At 39.0% G+C, this 19,930-nt stretch overlaps 1 long non-coding RNA gene across 1 annotated transcript in view; it reads left to right on the top strand.

The window, feature by feature from the left end:
• The window catches only part of LOC123801638 (uncharacterized), an 89,327-nt gene that overhangs the window by 39,429 nt on the left and 29,968 nt on the right, over positions 1-19,930 (top strand). The gene's annotated exons all lie outside the window — the stretch shown is intronic.

Raw genomic sequence — 19,930 nt, 5'->3', positions numbered from 1 at the left:
GACGCTTGGCCATAAAAACATCTTCATCACGTAGTCCCCAGTGTTTGAGCACTTTGTATTTGTCTAATTTCTACAACAACCCGCAACCCTGCAAAACAATCCCAATTTTACAAATGTGGGCCTTTGGCAAAAAGTGATTAGGGAACCATGCAGAGCTTGGATTCAAAGCATGGAGTTGTTCTTATGACAGCAACCTGTCTTCCAAATTCACTTACTATTCACTCATTTGGGTATTTTTTTTTTTGATATTTTATCTATCTATCTATTTATTTATTTATTTATTTGACAGAGACAGCGAGAGAGGGAACACAAGCAGCGGGAGGGGGAAAGGAAGAAGCAGGCTCCCAGTAGAGCAGGGAGCCTGATGCGGGGCTCGATCTCAGGAGCGTGGGATCACGCCCTGAGCCGAAGGCAGACGCTTAACGACTGAGCCACCCAGGCGCCCCTCATTTGGGTATTTTAATTTGCGAGTTAATTAATTTGTGTCCCCGTCCATAAACGATTTAGTGACAAGCCCACTGAACAAAGAGCTTGGTTTGCAATGCTGCTTCCTTTGTTTCGGCCACACTGTGAGTTAACAGACACCTGTGAAAGCTAAGGCCCCCCGGTTCTTGGTGCCATCTTTGTGTACTTTCGGGACAAAGCTAGGGATGCTAAATACTCTTTCCATACACTTATTAAACTAACTGAATTCGGAGAAAAAGGGAGATCGTAATGAGAACCTCAAATCATTGCTAGCCCTCAGAATTTGAACCCAAGGACCCAAGTCAAGGTGTGTTACTATTGACTCAAAAAGACCAGCTCAGTGTCACCAGTTTTCCAAATAAAGGATTTGGGTTATTTGTTTTTCATGATGAGGTGACCCAAGGCAGGGCTAACGCAAATCCTTGCTTCTCAAATGTTTTTTAAAAAATAAATTTGGAAGTTGATATTTAGTTATAGCCAAACACATTCAAAAGGTGGCAATGTTTTTTGTCACCCAGTTTTTAAAAATAGCTTACCTACGTGTTAGTTGTTTAGACATTCAGATATTACTAAATATATTCTCTTACTAAAACGCTAACTGCCAAGATTCAGCCCACAGGCATATTTTTATAGGCAAGTTACGTATCCCTGAAAATTTATCGTAGAAATACACAATAACGCCTACGTCCCCAGGGCCAAAATCCACAAGCAGACTTCTACAGACCTATGTGCCTCAGGAGGCAGTAGTTTTTCCCAACCGAAAAGAACTCATAAAAATCTCAAAGGAAATGAAAACATCTTTTTAAAAACATGAAACATCAAACCATCCAGTCTCATAAGAAGGGAAAACACGGGCTAAAAATACAACCTATGTTCTTTCCAATCCTGTTTATTGTACTCATAAATAAAAATGTCCCATATATTTTATTTCAGCATATATCATAAATATTTATTTATATTTATTCAACAGCAACAGGGCTGGAGGTTCGTGACAGTATCATGGCTTTGACATTTTTGCTCATGTGATTCAGTCCCTATGGACTTAGTTATTATCAACAAAAGTTACCCCTGTGGGTTTTACCTAGAACTTAGAGACATTGCATCATCAGCTAAATATCAAACATTTAGCAAGTGTTTACAACATGCAAGACACCGTGGTAGGCACTGTGGTCAGATTCAGAATAAAAGATGTAATTCTTTCTTTGAAATGAGAGTTAAGTTGAATCCAGATATTATTACTATGTGCTTAATACAGTATAAACAGCTGATTTCCATAGATTTTTGAAGACTGAACCATAAAAAAAAACACCTTAGAAAGTCTGAGCTGAAAACAATTGGTCAGTCAATATTTTGAGAAGATCAGTCTTTGTATTATGGGGTTCTCTCTAACTGTATTGATTCCGGTACCCTGAGTATGGGTGTTTAGAGTGGCAATCGGCAAATCGCATTCTAGTTTGAACCCGGTGAAACAAAGTTAATGAGATTTCTCAGAGCCTTTAATATGGTAATGAGTTTCCCAAACCTATTCAACAATGGAAAGGTTTTTTTTTTTTCTTTTTACAGCACATTTACTAACATCTAATGGTAGCTGTGTTTATGTCCTTGTTTTCTCAGGAGTCTGGAAATTCAAGGAGATTTTTTTTTAATTTTGTGCTTTCTTTTTGTTATCCAAGGATCTTTTGGATCATCAGGACAACTACCTTCTAGCTGAGTAGTGTCATGTGATTTCAGGGTCCTCATTTACATTTCTGATTGTGATTGGGTTCATAGCAAGCCAAATGACGTCATGCTACGTTGCGCAAGCAAAGATTTCCCAGCAATTTGAAAGAGGAAAGTGGTGGGAAGATTGAATCATTACCTTGAGTATGGTGTATAGACTTGTTGAACTTAAGAGAAACTGTGCTCTAGTTGACGATTCATTATTCTAGAGCGGGAGTCCGTAGTGTATATGTCTGTATACGTTCCAATTTATGACGGTTCATTGACATGAGCATAGTTAAAATTATAAAACTTTACCAAATTGTCCTAATGATTGTGTTTTGCAGGACATTATTACAACTATTAGCAGAACAAAATAATAAATGTAATTCAAAAATTAAAAAGAAAAGCTAACTGCAGGTCTAATGACAATGCACCAGAGGATAATCATGCGGGAAACCAAGGAATCGTGCAGACAAGTCGAGTAAAATCCACAAAACATCTTTCCATTATTTAACTTGACAATTTAGTTTCAACAAAATAACATCAAATAATATATTAATGCCGTAGATTTATATTGTATTGGTTTAATTTGGCTTTGATTTGTAAATTTGCTTTGGTTTTATTGTCGTATGAGAGCCATAATTAGGAGTTTCACCGTCGTCTTTCATTTTTTAAAGTTTTAGTAAAAAAAAGATTTGGGTTCGACCTCAACATTTAAATCTGTCTGAACTTCAATTTTCTCCCCTGTGAAATTTTCTCACTAAAGCCACCTTTCTCACAGAGCCATTGGTTGAAGGTACCTAGATGTATCATGGCACATATAGGAGTTTAATAAATAGTAGTTGATTTTTCATCAGTAACAATGTCAAAATTTGTCACTATACTATATTTTATAGTCCCAGTTTGAAATTATATTTTCTAGGGGCACCTGGGTGACTCAGTCCGTTAAGCGTCTGCCTTCGGCTCAGGTCATGATATCAGGGTCCTGGGATCAAGCCCCTCATTGGGCTCCTTGCTGGGGGCGGGGGGGAGGGGGTCTGCTTCTCCCTTTCCCTTTGCCCCTCCCCCTGCTTATGCTCGCTCTGTGTGTGTGTGCGTGTGTGTCAAATAAATAAATTTTAAAAATCTTTAAAAAAAAATTCTGTTTTCTCTTAGACTAGTTAAGACAGTTGAATTGGGCAGCAAAGATAATGAACCAAATAACAAAAGAATGACTTAGACAATATACACATTATGATTCTGTTTATAAGATAATAATATGAATACATTTATGTAACAATAATATATACACATTTATATCACCAAATATATACAATATATACAAGTGGCCACGTGTTAAAATCAGTATTTGGTGAAGCTGATTAATATCGCAATTATCAAATCAATTTCTGGGATACAAAAATAAACTTGGAGTATTATTTTTTTCAACTTTTTCATGATTACAATTTTATTATTATTTTTTTAAAGATTTTATTTATTTATTTGACAGAGAGAGAGCAATGCTCGGGGTGCCTGGCTGGCTCAGTCGGGGGAGCCTGCAACTCTGGATCTCAGGATTATGAGTTTGATTCCCACATTGGGTGTAGAGATTACTTAAAAATAAAATCTTTAAAAAAAAATGACATGCTCTACTGATTGAGCCAGCCGGAGACCCTTACAGTATTATTATTAAAAATTAGTTAAGTTTTTGAGGCGCCTGCGTGGCTAAGTTGGTTAAGCGGCTACTTTCAGCTCAGGTCATGATGTCAGCGCCCTAGGATCGAGCCCCAGGTCAGGCTCCCTGCTCAGCAGCGGGTCTGCTTCTCCCTCTCTCTCTGCTGCCCCCCCCCACTCATGCTTTCTCTCTTTCCCTCATATAAATAAATAACATCTTTAAAAAAATAAAATAAAAATTAGGTAAGTTTTCAAAGTTTGATATCCAGTCAGGAGCAATAATTTTTTAGCATAGTCAGCAGTTAGGTGTTGCAGAGCCTACATTTGTGTCAATGGAGATGTACCCCATTTCAAGGGACATGGTTCACTTTTTTGTGTGCGAAGCAGATGTTTTTTAGTAACCCGTTTTCTAGAAGAAAATTTGTACCTAGGACTCACAGTGTGGATAAGTCTGAAAATCCTCTATCTTACATAGTTGGCAAGCTGTAACAATCATTTAAACAAGCTTTTTGTTTAAATTTTTTGAATTCAAGGACTCCAAACCAAAAGAAAGTATTTACTAAAACATTCCTACAAAGTCTATTGTTTTGAAATTTGAGTAGTAAGTACAGGGTATGTTTTGAGTACCTTATCTTTCCCTAAGATTATCTTCTTCCCTTCATACATTTTGTCTTCATCATGGATGTTATTGTACATTCTTTTAGAGCTTTTCATCCTTGTGGAATTTATAGATGGTAACATTGAATTGTTTTAGTTCATCCTTACAAGGTACAAAGAAATCCCAAATAGAGACCTTCTTTGAAAAATGGTCTAAATGGAACCAAATAGCTACAAATTAAATACTATTCGAAAAGATGATTGTTGTTTAATGTTATGAATCTCAGTTCACAAAACGACTCTATCGAGATCAGCATTATGGTATGATGTTAACATATCTATCTCTATTTTTCTGTCTTACATTACTACTTTTATGTTTCTGAACATTTGTTTGTAAAACATTTGTTACTCTTCCTAAAGTTATCTAGCTAACGTCTTCACTGGAGAGATCCATAATGCTTTACCTGCAGTTTAAAAATCCAAAAGCTCTGAAGGGCACCTGGGTGGCGCAGTCAGTTAGGCGACCGACTCCTGGTTTCTGCTCAGGTTGTGATCTCAGGGAGCTGAGATCGAGTTCCGTGCGGAGCCCTGCGTGGAGCCCCCTGTTAGGGAGGGGCTCAGCGAGGAGTCTGCTTAAGACTCTGTCTCCCTCTGCGCCCCCTCGTGTGTGCATGCTTTCTCTCTCTCTCTAAAATAAATAAAGAGATCTTTTTAAAAGATCCAAAAGCTCTGAGAAATGAAAATATTTTACAACTTGGCCACAACATCTGTCTGATCTGATGTGAAACTCAGTAGAAATATTCATACACTTTACTATGCAATAATATGTTTCGTTCTTTTGTTTCCCAGTCCCCCACCCCCCAGAGGACTCGGTATGTATGGTGCATGTCATATATTACCTTCCTGAAATCTGAATGTTTTTGAACTCTATAAGAAAAATGGGACAAAGGATTATAGCCCTATATTTATAGTAACTGTCAATCTTATTTCCAAGTTCTCAGTAGTTGAGGGCCATTTTGGGTGCATAAAATTAGTAAGCTTACAATTATGATCAGTTATTGTAGCATTTTATTCTCAGAATAGTCAAAATGCACTTATGCTTCAACTGACAAAATCTGAACAAAGCACACAAGTGAACTTTTACCCTAAGTACTTTCTAGAATGCTTATAAGTGTTCTATTTCTATAAATAAGTATATTATAAATTTCATTATAAAATCTCATTTTTAGAAAGCTTATATTAGAAATATATAATATGTAAGTATATAATCATTTATATTTGAAAGTGAATACAGATCTTAATATTAATCTGAATAATGTACCTTGTTTGTCTTACTAATACTACGTTATGGCGTAGGCATTCAGCTATGCTGACTTTCAGAAGCCAAGTTTAAGTCTGAAACTGAAGTCAAATAGTAAAATTTGGCTGAGTATTGAGGTTGAAACCAGACTGCAGTGAACCCTAAATTATATATGTATATGTATTCTCAAATTTTTCTCAAAATGCGTCATTACGTATATATTTTGAAGTAGTTTGGAACCATAACATTTAATACAGATTGAGTATTTGTAACACCGGTAATTACTTTTCAGAAATAAAATTATGGAGGAAGAAAAATGGAAGAAATAAAACTTCTTCAATACTTTTTTTTTAAGCACAAATTTACTGAAAAGTGAGATTTTTTTTTTAACCAGGGGGAAGGATAAGACTCTGTGTCTGGGGGAGGAGAGAGTGTATAGGTGGGTGAGGGTGGGTGGTCCATGGGTAAATGGCTTCCTAGGCTGTGAAGACCATGAGCTTTGTATATATACAGTCTATATTTAAATTTCAGTTCTGCTTTTCTCTAGCTGAATGATCTTGGGAAAATTCCTTATTTTCCAGATAGATGGTGTCTTCATTTATACAATTGAGGCAATAAAAACTACCTTTCAGAGTTGTTAATATGAGGCAAGTTAATTTACGTCAATGAATGACACAGAGCCTATCACCTAATAAATAGTTAAAAACGGTGTGACCTCTTCCTTCGGGGAAAAAGTTTTGAAAAGTCAAATGTGGGATGTGATTAAACCTCTGTCTCGACTAAGGGAACTGGATAACCCGGCGCCTCCTCTGCCTTGGGCGAGTTCCTAGGCGCATCCTGATACGGGCATTCTTCGTAGGACCAAGATGTCTGAGCTCCGTCGATGAAAGGCGCGGTAACAGAGAGAAGTGATATTCTGATCGGTGCTTTCAGCCACATTGCAAATGCGCCACATAGAAAGTTTTCAGTTCACCATCCCCTTCGCATGTTTTCTCCTGGATTCGGCTCTTGTCTGTGTTCCTCAGAGAGCTATGAGAACTGAAGCAGAGCCGCCACATACCAGCCCTTTCTCCGCAACTGGGAAATCCCGAGACTGCTCATATCTCTAGAATAATGGAGGACTGGGGGACTCAGCAGGAGTTGGGCTGGAATTCATCCCATTCCGCATAAATTTCAGTGTCTACCCTTTCAAGTTCAGTCCCTGACCTACAGTTTGGAAGAACTGGAAATGTTTCTATTTATTGTTATCATCAACAGTGATGTTATTGTTACTTACACTGTACAAAGATGTTTCTTCTTGTCTCGAAATAGGGCAAATGAAGTATGAGGAACAATCACTGAATGTAAAAATATGTTTCCCATTTTCCTAGGTTAATACTTAGAAAATGTAGAAAATGTCATTGGTCATCAAAGACAAAGCTTACGTGATTTAACTACCATTTTCAGGAATCCACCAAAAATCTTATTTCGGGGTCTTCATTTGGGTATTTTTATGACAAGAGTTGTCATGATATCTTATTTTACCTATCTCTTTGTTTATTGTTTTGCTACAATTGTATCCTCTTATAAAATTTTCACTCTTTTTCTTAGAATGTTAAATATATTTCATAAGTGCCAGGAAAAACTGAGAACCATTTAAGGAGCTGGAAACCAACTGTATCTCATGTATGAGGCCAAAAAAGACAACAAGAAGTCAATAAAAGGAAATGAGAAACCATGTCTGTAGTGGGCCATTCAACAATATGGCAGGAAAACGTAAAAGAGAAGGGTTTGGATTATCTGCACTTCTCATGTGCCTTAGACGTCCTTCCAGCCCTTCAATTTCAGCCAATCATTATTTGCATTAACTTTATTGAGGAAACAGAGATCTGGCAACATGGGCTTCCTTCACTATGCTGCCCTTCACCATGAATTTCCTTGGATCTTTGAAGACGAGAGGACTTACTTCCTCTAGGGAAGCCTCCTCCCCTGCTTGTGATCTCCTCCTTTCCAATCTCCTCTATGGCCTTGTTTTCTTACAGTCATCCTTCCATGAAGTTTCAGTCATCCTTGCTAGCCTGACTTCTTCTCAACCTACAAACATGTCCTATTTTCCTCATCCCTGTCCAAATGTCCCACCTCTTTTCCTTCTTTTATTACCAAACCTTCACTTTTAAACCCAAGTCTGCTCCTTCTACTCTCCTAAAGGGGTCCTGCCATAGGTCCCCCTGGCCTTGCTGCACACAAATCCCCTGGCCTTTTCTCTGTTCTTGTCCTCTCTGACCTCAGTAGCATCTGACACTATTGACTGTCTACTCCCTGCTGCAATTCTCTTCCCGGAAGTCTTAGACTCCCCTCCCTGACCTTTGACCTCACTACCCTTCACAGATTTTTTTTTTCTCTTCTTTCTATTAAATGAAGTGTTACTAAGGGTTTTCCTGATCTCCTTCATCCGGCTCTCTCTTTGTGCTGTCTTTTGAGAGCTTCTTAACTTTTTGCAAGTGATTCCAAAGTTATGTTTCCAATCTTTTACACCCTCCCCACAATGAATCCTTGTGTTTCCAATCCTGACTTCTCTCCTAATTCAGCACCTGAATTTCCAGCTGCCTGCTATATGCTTCCATATCCTAAAACAATTTAAAATTTAAAATCAGAGCAAAAGGAGTCATCTCATCTCTGAAACTTTCTTGCCTAGATTAATGCACATCCGGGCACTCAGAACATTTGGGAGCACATTCAGCTCCTTCTTTTCATTCCCTTCATGAACTTATAATCAGTGAAAAAGGACCAGACTTTGAAACTGAATTGACTTGGGTTGAATCCCTCTTCTGCTGCTTTCTAGAACTGTGACCTCAGGCTAATTGCTTAATCTCCCTGAATTTCTTAATCTGAATTAATCAAGTACCCGTGTTTACCCAACCTAGATGTTGCATCAATTAAATGTTTTACAAAGCACCTTGTACAGGCCTGACATACAATAGACGTGCAAACAATTTTTCTACGCTTTACTTTTTTTAATTTGCTCCCAAATAGTGTCTACTGTCTTAGCATTTTCTCTCTCAATGTCGCTGACATTGTCAACGTCTTAGTTTCTTGTTGCATTGTCACTTACCTATGTCATTGCAACTTTTTGAAAAATATTTTCTTGCCTGCATCATCTCCCAGCCTCCTATCCATCCTCCTTACAATCACCAGGATTCTTTCTAGAACACTGACATAGTGCTGGGATGGCACATGGTAACAGAAGACATTACAAGCGCCCCATCTTGGTATTCAGTTACTCCAAAACCTGGTCCTTTCAACCTTTTAAAAATCACTACTACAGGGGCGCCTGGGTGGCTCAGTCGGTTAAGCGTCTGGTCATGATCCTGGGATTGGGCCCTGCATCGAACCCCGCATTGGGCTCCTTGCTCAGTGGGGAGCCTGCTTCTCCCTCTGCCTGCTTCTCCCTCTGTCTGCCACTCCCCCTGCTTGTGCTCTCTTTCTCTCTCTAACAAATAAATAAAATAAAATCTTTTAAAAAGATAAAAATGAAATCAGTACTACATATGCAGGCCCCTGAGCCCTGTGCTTTAATCAGACTGGACTCTTACTTAGACATTCTTTACTTGCCCACCTCCTTACCTTTGCTCACTCGGAGCTCTTTAGGACCTGGGTAGGCCAGGTGGCCTTAGGGCCTTTGTTTTCAATTTAGTCAAATAGCACTAAGAGGACACCACAAGGAGGTGACTTGAATTTAATACAGAAATCAGGTGTCAGGAACCTTTCTAAGTACTTTGGAAGTATTATTAACTCAGTCCTTATAACAACCCTATGAATTAGGTATTATTATAATTCAAAAGATTAGGAAACCGAAACACTACCAAAAAGTTATGTGCCCAAGATAAAAATAAAGAGCTAAGAAGCAGCAGAGCCAATCTTCAAGTACAGATGGTTAAAGATAGTTATGAGTCTGTGCTCTTTAACTAATCACCACGCCATCCTCCTAAATGTTTGTTGGGGCTGTGCCAAGGTAAGCAGTCCTAACTAAGGTTACCAGGCCAAGGGAAGCTCGACACCAACAGACAGGACCAAGATGTAAAGCCAAATGGATCAGGGATGACATACATTGGTGTGTGAGAAGGTTCAAGGTTGACAGTTGCAAGATGAGCAGACAGGAATTACGTAAGCAAAGTTCAGGGGCTCATGACCGCTTGGAATGCAGTGCCCGTGACTTCTGCTGCGATCGTGTTGGAAGTGGGTCAGGGATCCGACGCAGGCCCGTGTATCCTAACAGTCATTTGTGTGCCCCCGGCCCCCTGAGAGCTGAGCCTCCAGAGAGGAGGAATCACGTATTCCTCACCTCTGTAGCCTCCATAGTGTCTGGCATAGCCCCCTTATTTAGTGGACCAATGTTTATCAGGGGCTATATGTGTTAGGGACACTACAGGGTTTCGGAGCTTTTCATGGTTCCCTCCCTTGGAGTTGCTTCGATGCTTTTTCTCTGATTTGATATGTAAATTATATTTGTACAAGACATCTGATCACCAAGGGTTTTCTCCACAGTCTTTGCGGAAGATCTACAAATCACCTTAAAACAGCGGGCTATCTGGAAGTGAATTAGGGCTGGGGCTTTAAAGACACCACTCCAGGGAGTTTTAATTAGAACTGCAAATGTATCATAGATACATTTGGTGAATCAAACCCGATCCCAATAAAATTGCTACACGGCTCAATTGCAGGCATCGTGCCTTAGCCTTCTCTGTATTCCCTCTGGTGTCTTGCAGAGGCTCTAAATATAGCAGGTTTGCTATGTCTGCTAGGTGATAAGTAATGCTACTGAAAATTTTGTATCTGAACACTTTCTCTTTTTGTCTTTTGAAGATTAAAGGTGTTTTCCTCGGGGGAAAGTTGGCTGTTACAACATAGAAGAATCTGGGTTATTTGTCACAAGTCTCCAACTCTAGGATTTAACAACAGCAGAAAAAAAGAGTTTGAGATAAATGTCTCTATTTTAAAAGCTTACAGAGTAAAGTTCGTTCTGTTTATTATTGACTATCAACCTAGACACACAATGTTTTGCTTCCCCTCAGGATAAAAAAGAGGTTTTTATGTCCATTTCCCCTAAATCATGTAATTATAGGGATTTTGAAATTACTGGAACTACTCTCTGACCTTCAGACAGAACTATGTTTTAAAACTTCCCTGAGCAGCTGGAGAATTTGTCCTGTTTTTAGATCCCTCTAGAGCAGATTGCACAACTGTCACCAGGAACCTGTTGTGTTTAATGACTCGAGTCTTATTTCTAATCTCATCTTCTCTGTGACATTTCTTTCCCTTCCTCTCTTCAGTGGAGCTGGAGAACAACTGGGTAACTGTGGGTAATTACTTTGTGAAGTCATTTCTCTTAAGAAGAGACACAAGAAAATTTAGGAAAAGGACTTAGTGGAATTACCTGCCCCTGCATGTGGGGCCTTCCTGGATAGTGAAGACGCTTCTATGAATATAGAGAAGCGTTACTTGGATGTATGGTGTAACTCATCTTGGAGTACAGATATTTGAGGTTGAGTCCCAGCTCTAACTCTAACTTGTTATGTGGCTTTAAAGGAATATAATATGATCTTTACGAGATTCAATTTCTTTATGTGTAAAACGGGATCGTGATAACCTGACAGAGTGTTGTTTCAAACACTGAAACACTGGGCATGTATGAAGCACGACTGTTACATCCCAGGTATAAACCCCAAATCCTTTACCAGTTCGACTTCACCTTTGTAGAAGACATTATTCTTTATCTTCTATTAAAAAGATCTAAACCACATTTTTGGGGGGATGCGAACATAGCCATTTAGCCTCAATCATTATTACTCAATTATCACAGAAGAATAGGAAGTTATACTTGTGTGCGTATCTTCTTCATGAGGTTGTAAGTTTTTTAGGTCGGGGATTCTGCCTTATCAATCTTTACAGCCTTCACTGTATGCCCAGAGTACATATTTAGCAAATATTTATTGGTTTCAAAAATTGTGTGATTGAATTACTTATAATACTTTAAATGTTAGCTGGTTACCTGAAGGGAAACTTGATGTGCCATTATGTACTAGTAACTTCTTCCCACCTTCAAGTCTATAGAAAGATGTTTTCCTTCCCATCCTCCACATTTACCATCATAGAGATCCTTAATATTGAGTAATATAGCATATCCAGAATCCTGGAAATTCTTCTTTGCCCTGAAACTGTACATTTATCCTAAAAGACAAAAATTTGGTGATTACACAAATTGGTAAATGAATTACTAGACAAAGAAGTGAGTAAGATATTAAAAAGAAGGCATGATTGGAAGACGCAATGAACATTTAAATGGCAAATATTTTACTCCAGGGACTGGCTAAATCTTTTGAAAATCTTGGGGCCAATTATGTGAACTCTGGAGACTGTGGAGAGGGTAGTTACAGCTATGTGGGTGCTGGAAAAGAATATGTCTTTTCTTTACACAAGCTTCCAGAACTAGTTCTCATGAATGCCTAAAATATTTGGTGTGGTGTTTTGTAAAGTCACGTCAGGAGGGGTTTTTTTTCCCTCCCCTCTGCTTTAAGAGAAACTATTGTCCTCTTGAGCTTCTTTTCAAACACAGTTTGCTTCATGTTGGTGTACGTTGTTGAATATTTATAACCACTTCATAAATTCTTTTAAGCTTTTCAGTTTAGCTGTACGATTTAAACGTGGTCCGTTGAAAATGCACATTTGCCAAGAGGGGCGTAAATAAAAAAATTTTAGCTTTTCCTCTTTTTTTTTTTTCGTCTTTTGGCTGACCTTGTTCAACAAAAGAACTACTTGAGTGCACCTTCCGTGGAGTGGGGGAAGGGATGAGTAAGCACTTTCTCTCCTAACTGGAATTGGGCAGCTGGCACATTTGGCTTAGATTGGCTGATGGTCCAAAACCCCAGAGCCCACCAACTAGACAATGTTTTTAGGGTGAGCACAGCCTGTTCATGGCACTTGGGCTACACAGGACCACCCAGACCCAACTACAGAAATTTCTGATCAATTATAGAGACTCATTGCTACTCATCACGAATGCAACCTCATCATTTCTCACAGTACAATACTCCAGGCCCTTGAGAGGAAATCCTCTTGCCATCCCAGGTACAGAGAATACTGACCACAGTTTAAGTATGTGATTTGAGCCATAGTTATGGTACAAAGGAAAGATACATCCTGAAGGTTCCTCTTCACAGCAGGGGATCCCTGTGATTAGAGCCTGTCCTCCAGAACTTTCAAACTCTTTTGAAAGTTCTAGGTGCCTTACCTATTCTTAGTGCAAACCAGGGAAATAAGCCAGAATTAAACCATGTGACTGGAAATTAATTTGGAATCTATACCTCACTTCTGAAAGGATGTCGTGTTAAATGTAACGCCTATCATAGTAGAAGAAATGATATAAAATGTCTTCTGTCAATATTTGTTGTAGCCATATTCTAATTTACTCTGGGAATTATCCTCTCAGCATGAATTGATTTGAACTGAAATTACATCAGTCATTAAAATAATGGATCATGGTGGCAGTTGTAAGAAAGCAACTTCCGGTTTCTGCATTACATATGCAAATACTGGGTCACTGTGCTTGTTGAGAAATGGCAGTCAGGTTAAGGCTGACAGAGGCAGAGCCACAGTTCTTGGGGTTTGGAAGCAGTCTTTCCCCTTAAGTGTAGGCAGTGTCTTTCCTGATGCATTCATGAGAAGAGAAAACTCCTGAAGCAGAAAACCCGTAGGGGTGACTTCTAGGTAGGTAAAGAGCTCTGTCTTCATTCTGGCTAGACAGTAAGGAATCTAGGTGTCCGGGTGCGGGTGGAGGGGCTCCCTACCGGCTGGAATTAGCAAAAGCCTTTTCCAGGTGGGCGCAGGCAAGTAGCTAGGAAGGAGGCACCAGGACTTCAGAGTAGAGTCCAAGATGAAAGTCTCTAAACTACCTTGTTAGCTATATTTTCTAAATGTTTTACTCTCTGGGTTAGCTTTCTTTGTAATTCCTCAGCCTTTCAGTAAATGCTTATTTGACAGTTACAGATTTGTAGGCCTTACAGATTATAAAGAGAAGCATGGGTGAGAGTTTTGGAGATGCTATCTCAAAGCTTTAACTCCAGAGTAGTGGCAACAAGTAATATTCAGCAAGACACTCCCAAGAAGGAGAAGGAGAACGGCACGACCCACTTCTCTAACCCTCTACACTGATCTGTAGAAGGTGCTGAGTTTTACCAGATTAAGAAAAGTGATTTTACCCTCCAGGTAAGATTGGAGCACTTAGCCTACCTATGAATGAGATGTTTCCATAAGCCAGTGAGGTTGCAACACACACAGAGAAGATTCACGGACCAGCTTGGGGCACCCATGATACTTCGCATTTGACTAAGTTTTACTTTATGAATAAATGCAGACATTTAGGAATAAATGGTAGAGAAAAACCTGTCATAACACTAGAATGTTAATGTCAACAAGCAAATATTTATTGGTAAGGAAAAAGCCAAGTAATAGGGAGAAGAGAAATCTCTCAGGAAAAAGGTCGATGAACTGACCAGCACAAAGATCATGAGGGTTGTCCCTTTATGGCAAAGTTTCTAAGAATGCTTCAGTAGGGAAGGGTAGCTGGCATATGGGAGGTAGCCTCTAGATGGCCCCCAATGAGCCCCACTTTCTGGTATTCACACTTTTGTGTAGTGCCCTATTACATTGTACCAAAGTTGGGCTGTGCATAGCATACAACAGAAAGTGATGATATGTTGCTTTTGAAATTAGCCTATGAAAAGATTTTGGCTTCCATCTTAGGAAGTTTTCTTTCTTTTTTTTTTTTTCTTTCTTTCTTTCTTTCTTTCTTTCTTTCTTTCTTTCTTTCTTCTTTCTTTCTTTCTTTCTTTCTTTCTTTCTTTCTTTCTTTCTTTTTCTTTCTTCTCTTTCTCTCTTTCTCTCTTTCATCTCTCTCTCATACATCAGCTTCTCTGAGGGAAGTCATGCCATGAGCAGCCCAATGGAGAGGCCCATGTGGGAAGGAATGGAAGCTACTTGTCAACAGCCACAGGAATGAGCCTGAAAGCAAATCTTTTAGCTCCACTCAAGTTTTCAGAAACTGCAGCCCTGACTAATACTCTGACTGCTGCTTCATGTAAGATCCTGAGCCAGAATCATCCAGCTAAGTCAGTTCAGATTCCTGACCCTCAAAAACTATGTGAGATAATAATGTTTGCTGTTTTAAGCTGCTAAATTTTGGGACAATTCATTACACGATGAGAGATAATGAAGGCATGGCAGTATAGAGCCAAGAAGTCCAGAAGGAATGTTAAATAGGGGAGACAGATTCAGATCTTACCAACATCCCTGGTCATTCTCAGCTCATCTTCTGATATGATGGGCTTTGGGGTGAACACTAGTTAAGGGATAGGATGGTGGATTAGCTTGTCCTTATCAAATCTTCCTACAAAGTGGGGAGGAAAATGCCTACTCTGGACGATAGAAACTCAACTGGAGAGGACCAAGTGGAGTCAACGTTCAGGCGGAGAGAAGCTTTTGGAATCTATTCAAGAGTGGGAGGAAGTACTTACCAACATGGAGGAGAAATGACTTCAGAGAGAAACTTGCTTCCCACAAATCTACTTCAAAGGGGAAAGAAGAATGATCATTCAAAACAAGAAGGGCCTCAACTTATTTTTCACCAGCAGAGTCAGAGATCATTTGGGGAGATGGGGTCTAAGAGCCAGGCATTCATGATGATCCTTTCCTAGTGATCTTTCTGCCTTCTGGAAAAAAGGAGAGCACAGAAGTCCATGAACAGCCTCTTATCAGAGGGAAACATACCTAGGGAAGGGGATGTTAAGGTCCCAACTCTAAGAAGTCATTCTCTTATTTTGATTTATCAAATTTCTATGTCTAATTTCCACATGGGTGAGGTGAACCAAACAGCAAATTGGACTACATGTCTTGCTCTAGGAAACCTATCCAGCTAAACAGAAGACTCCATGAAATAGTGAGGAAAGAAGTAACTTGAGAAGAAATTGCCGGACAAAATCAACCCCGGCGGAAGTATGTGGCATGCTCTTGGAAAACTAACATGACCATGATAAAATAGAAACTGGTTGAGCGCAGGGCAGTTAGTAATTGGGTCCTGAGAGGTCCAATGGATCCCAGGGAAATAGGAGTCATCATGGTAGTAGACTGTCTCTAAGATCTCAGTTAAAAGACACTAGGTAAGGAAAGTCTCCCACACTGTGGGGAGAGGAGCAAAATCTTTCTGAACCCTTCCCTCTTGGAGAGGCTGATCAAACAGTGAGAGATGAATTGGAGGAACGAGAAGGAAGACATTAACGATTAAATATGAAGCAGATTACTCTGCCAGCTCCATTTCCAACCAAAGGCTATTCCGGCAAGAGACCAGGGAAATGGAGAAATGAGACACGAAATAATCATCCGTAGGCTATTCCAAGAGGGAAAGCAAATAATGGGAAAGAGGTGGGGATAAGTGTCCTTCTGGCACCAAAATGTGAATTCTAGATTTTTTTTTTTTTTTTTTTTGGTTAGAGAAAGTGAGCATCACATTACAGGATTCCTCATCTATTTTTCCCATTTGCTAACCAACAATTTACTTATACTTCAGACAAAATAGTTGATTGTATTATGGAACAATATGAATGACATATTTAGTGGGGAATAAAAAGTAGGTTACAAACAGTATGCACAGTATAAGTCGACGTTTGTTTTTTAAAAGCACAGGTGTTATCTAAAAAGATGTTCGGTATCATTAGTAATCAAGTTAATGCGAACTCAGACACAAACGAGGTATCACTATCTCTCTATTAGAATACCTAAAGTGTTGTTGTTGCTGTTGTTGTTGTCGTTGTGTAATGTTACAATACCAGGTGCTGGCAAGGATTAGAGCAACTAAACCTCTCATTCATTGCTGCTGCGAATGCAAGCAAAAAACAGTTTGGCAGGTTTACTTTATAAAGGTTTTGGGTTTTTTTAACTGCATAAATTGAAGGGCATTTTTATACTTCATTTTTTTTTTAATGATTTTTTATTATATTATGTTAGTCACCATACAGTACATCCCCGGTTTCCGATGTAAGGCTCGATGATTCATTAGTTGTGTATAACACCCAGTGCACCATGCAATACGTGCCCTCCTTACTACCCATCACCGGTCTATCCCATTCCCCCACCCCCCTCCCCTCTGAAGTCCTCAGTTTGTTTCTCATAGTCCATAGTCTCTCATGTTTCATTCCCCCTTCTGATTACCCCCCCCCTTTCTTTATCCCTTTCTTCCCCTACTGATCATCCTAGTTCTTATGTTCCATAGATGAGAGAAATCATATGATAGTTGTCTTTCTCTGCTTGACTTATTTCACTTAGCATTATCTCCTCCAGTGCCGTCCATGTTGTAGCAAATGTTGAGAACTCGTTCTTTCTGATAGCTGAGTAATATTCCATTGTATATATGGACCACAACTTCTTAATCCAGTCATCTGTTGAAGGGCATCTCGGCTCCTTCCACGATTTAGCTATTGTGGACATTGCTGCTATGAACATTGGGGTGCGTATGGCCCTTCTCTTCACTACGTCTGTATCTTTGGGGTAAATACCCAGTAGTGCAATGGCTGGATCATAGGGTAGCTCAATTTTTAACTTTTTAAGGGACCTCCACACTGTTTTCCAGAGTGGCTGTACCAACTTGCATTCCCACCAACAATGTAGGAGGGATCCCCTTTCTCCACATCCTCTCCAACAATTGTTGTTTCTTGCCTTGTCTATTTTTGCCATTCTAACTGGCGTAAGGTGGTATCTCAGTGTGGTTTTGATTTGAATTTCCTTGATGGCTAATGATTTTGAACATTTTTTCATGTGTCTGTTAGCCATTTTATACTTCATTTTTAAATAATTTACAAAGCATAAAAGTTTTACTTTATAAAGTTAAACACATCATGCGATCTAGTAATCTTACTCCTGGATATTTACCTAAGAGAAATGAAAAAGGTATGTTCACACGAAAACTTGTCATATATGTTTATAGTGGCTTTATTCATAATTGCCAAAACTCAGCTGTTCTTCAACTGATGAATGGATAAACTTAGTATATCCAATGACATATCATGCAGCAATAAAAAAAAAACCGACAAACTACCAATACATGCAATAACATGGAAAAGACTCAATGAGTGCAGTTAAGAGAAAGCAGGCTATATACTGTGCGATTCCATTTATACAGCAAAAGTATGGGGGCAGAAAATATGTCAGTGGCTGTCAGGGGCCAGGTAGAAGGAGAGATTGACATTAAGGGGACACAGATAATTGGTGTGGATTCTGGAAATGTACTATATTTTGACTGATTGATAGAGACTTTGCTAATGGCCTGAATTTCATTTTTTTAAAACTTCTATTGTTTTTTATTTTTTTAAAGACTTTATTTATTTATTCGACAGAGATAGAGACAGCCAGCGAGAGAGGGAACACAAGCAGGGGGAGTGGGAGAGAAAGAAGCAGGCTCATAGCAGAGGAGCCTGATGTGGGGCTCGATCCCATAACGCCGGGATCACGCCCTGAGCCGAAGGCAGACGCTTAACCGCTGTGCCACCCAGGCGCCCCTAAAACTTCTATTGTTTCTTATTATAATGATTACATATTTTATAAAGAAGTAGAAGAAAAAAATTAAATTACTCCTTCTCTGTACAGTTAGGTAAGTTTTGATAAATGCATGCAGTTGTGTAAATGCCACCTGAATCTGGCTTCCTAAATACCATTCTCCACTAAATAGAACTAGAGATCCTTAAAAAAATTTGATTCCAAAGCTCAGGCAGGGAAAATGCCAAATGAGCCTGGAATATCTCATTGTACCAGAAAATTCAGATTTGCTCAACAACTGAAAGAATGACAGGGCTCTATCAAAAGGACACAGGAGACATCTGGAAAGGGCTCCCCACTGACCGAATCTTAGAAAAACTTAGATGTCAAGATAAATAATGGTAGCGATGGATTACAGCCCATTGAGTAAAATAAAAATCCATGAGTCCATACTGACATACATACATACATAAAGGAAAGTTCTTCTTCCTTATGGTAGAAGGCCAGCTCGTTAAATATAGAAGAAATAAGAGAGTTTAAAAATCTTCAATGAATGCTAAAGCAAATATGTCAAACATTACTGAGCAACCATATATTTATATAGCTTCACAGCAGAGTCACCTAGAGAACACCACCCTGATCAAGTGATCAAAATTAGTATTATCAGTAGTATGTGCCTTGATATGATCGATCCAAAATGAAGGACGTACCATCACTTCTGTGATTTTCCGGACCAAAATGCATAACTAAGTATGAGGAAACAACGGACAAACACAAACTGGGGATGGCCTACAACATAACAGCTGTATTCTTTGAAAATAACAGGGTTAAGAAAAACATAGAGAGGCTGAGGTACAATTTCAGTTTAGAGGAGACAAAACTACATGCAATGTCTGCCTTTGGATTGGATCCTTAATTAGGGAAAAACAGAAATAAAGTATTACAGGACCATTGATAAAATTTGAATATGAACTATGGATTAGATCATAGTGTTAAATCTATGCTAACTGTCCTAATTTTGGCAATGGGAAATATAACAAAGTATTTAGGAGGGAAGTCAACATGATGTCTCCAATTCATTCTTACATGCTTCAGAAAAAAAATGTATTCGGTGTAGATAGATAGAATGATAAAGTGAATAGAGTAATAAGTAAAAAATTCGTGAAGCTGCATAAGGGCATATGGGAGATCCATGTATTATTGCAACTGTTGCAAGTTTAAAATTATGTCAAAATAGGTTATACAAAATAACGTTAGGGATGCACTAGAGTTGGTCTGTACCAGTCATTTACTCCCAGTGAGCAAGCAGAGAGGCAACCAGAGATTTTAGAACCGTTTAGGGGAAGTTGCCAGAGTGTTTGTAGGAACTCTAGAAGCTTCTTAAATCTGGTGGGATCTTTAGTCAGCATAGGTGGTATCATATGTAGCTTTACATTCCTATGGAAATTTGAGGAGGCCTGTATTCAACTGAGAACATGCTGGGTTACTGCTTTATTTATTTAGTATCCTTATTTTTAGTAATAACAATATGTAAATATTGCACAGGAAACCACCAATACAGGTTGGCGTGAGAGTTGAGGAGGGCAGGGGGGATCCAGGGGTTCTGACAATGATTTGAGACCTGGACGTGGTTCCACAGTTGATTATCTCAATTCT

Source organism: Ursus americanus, chromosome 25 (genome assembly GCF_024610735.1).
Source record: "Ursus americanus isolate L20-20 chromosome 25, mUrsAme1.1.p, whole genome shotgun sequence".
Lineage (NCBI taxonomy): Eukaryota > Metazoa > Chordata > Mammalia > Carnivora > Ursidae > Ursus > Ursus americanus.
Note: the sequence above shows the minus strand (reverse complement) of the source record. Positions and strands in the feature narration are given on the sequence as shown.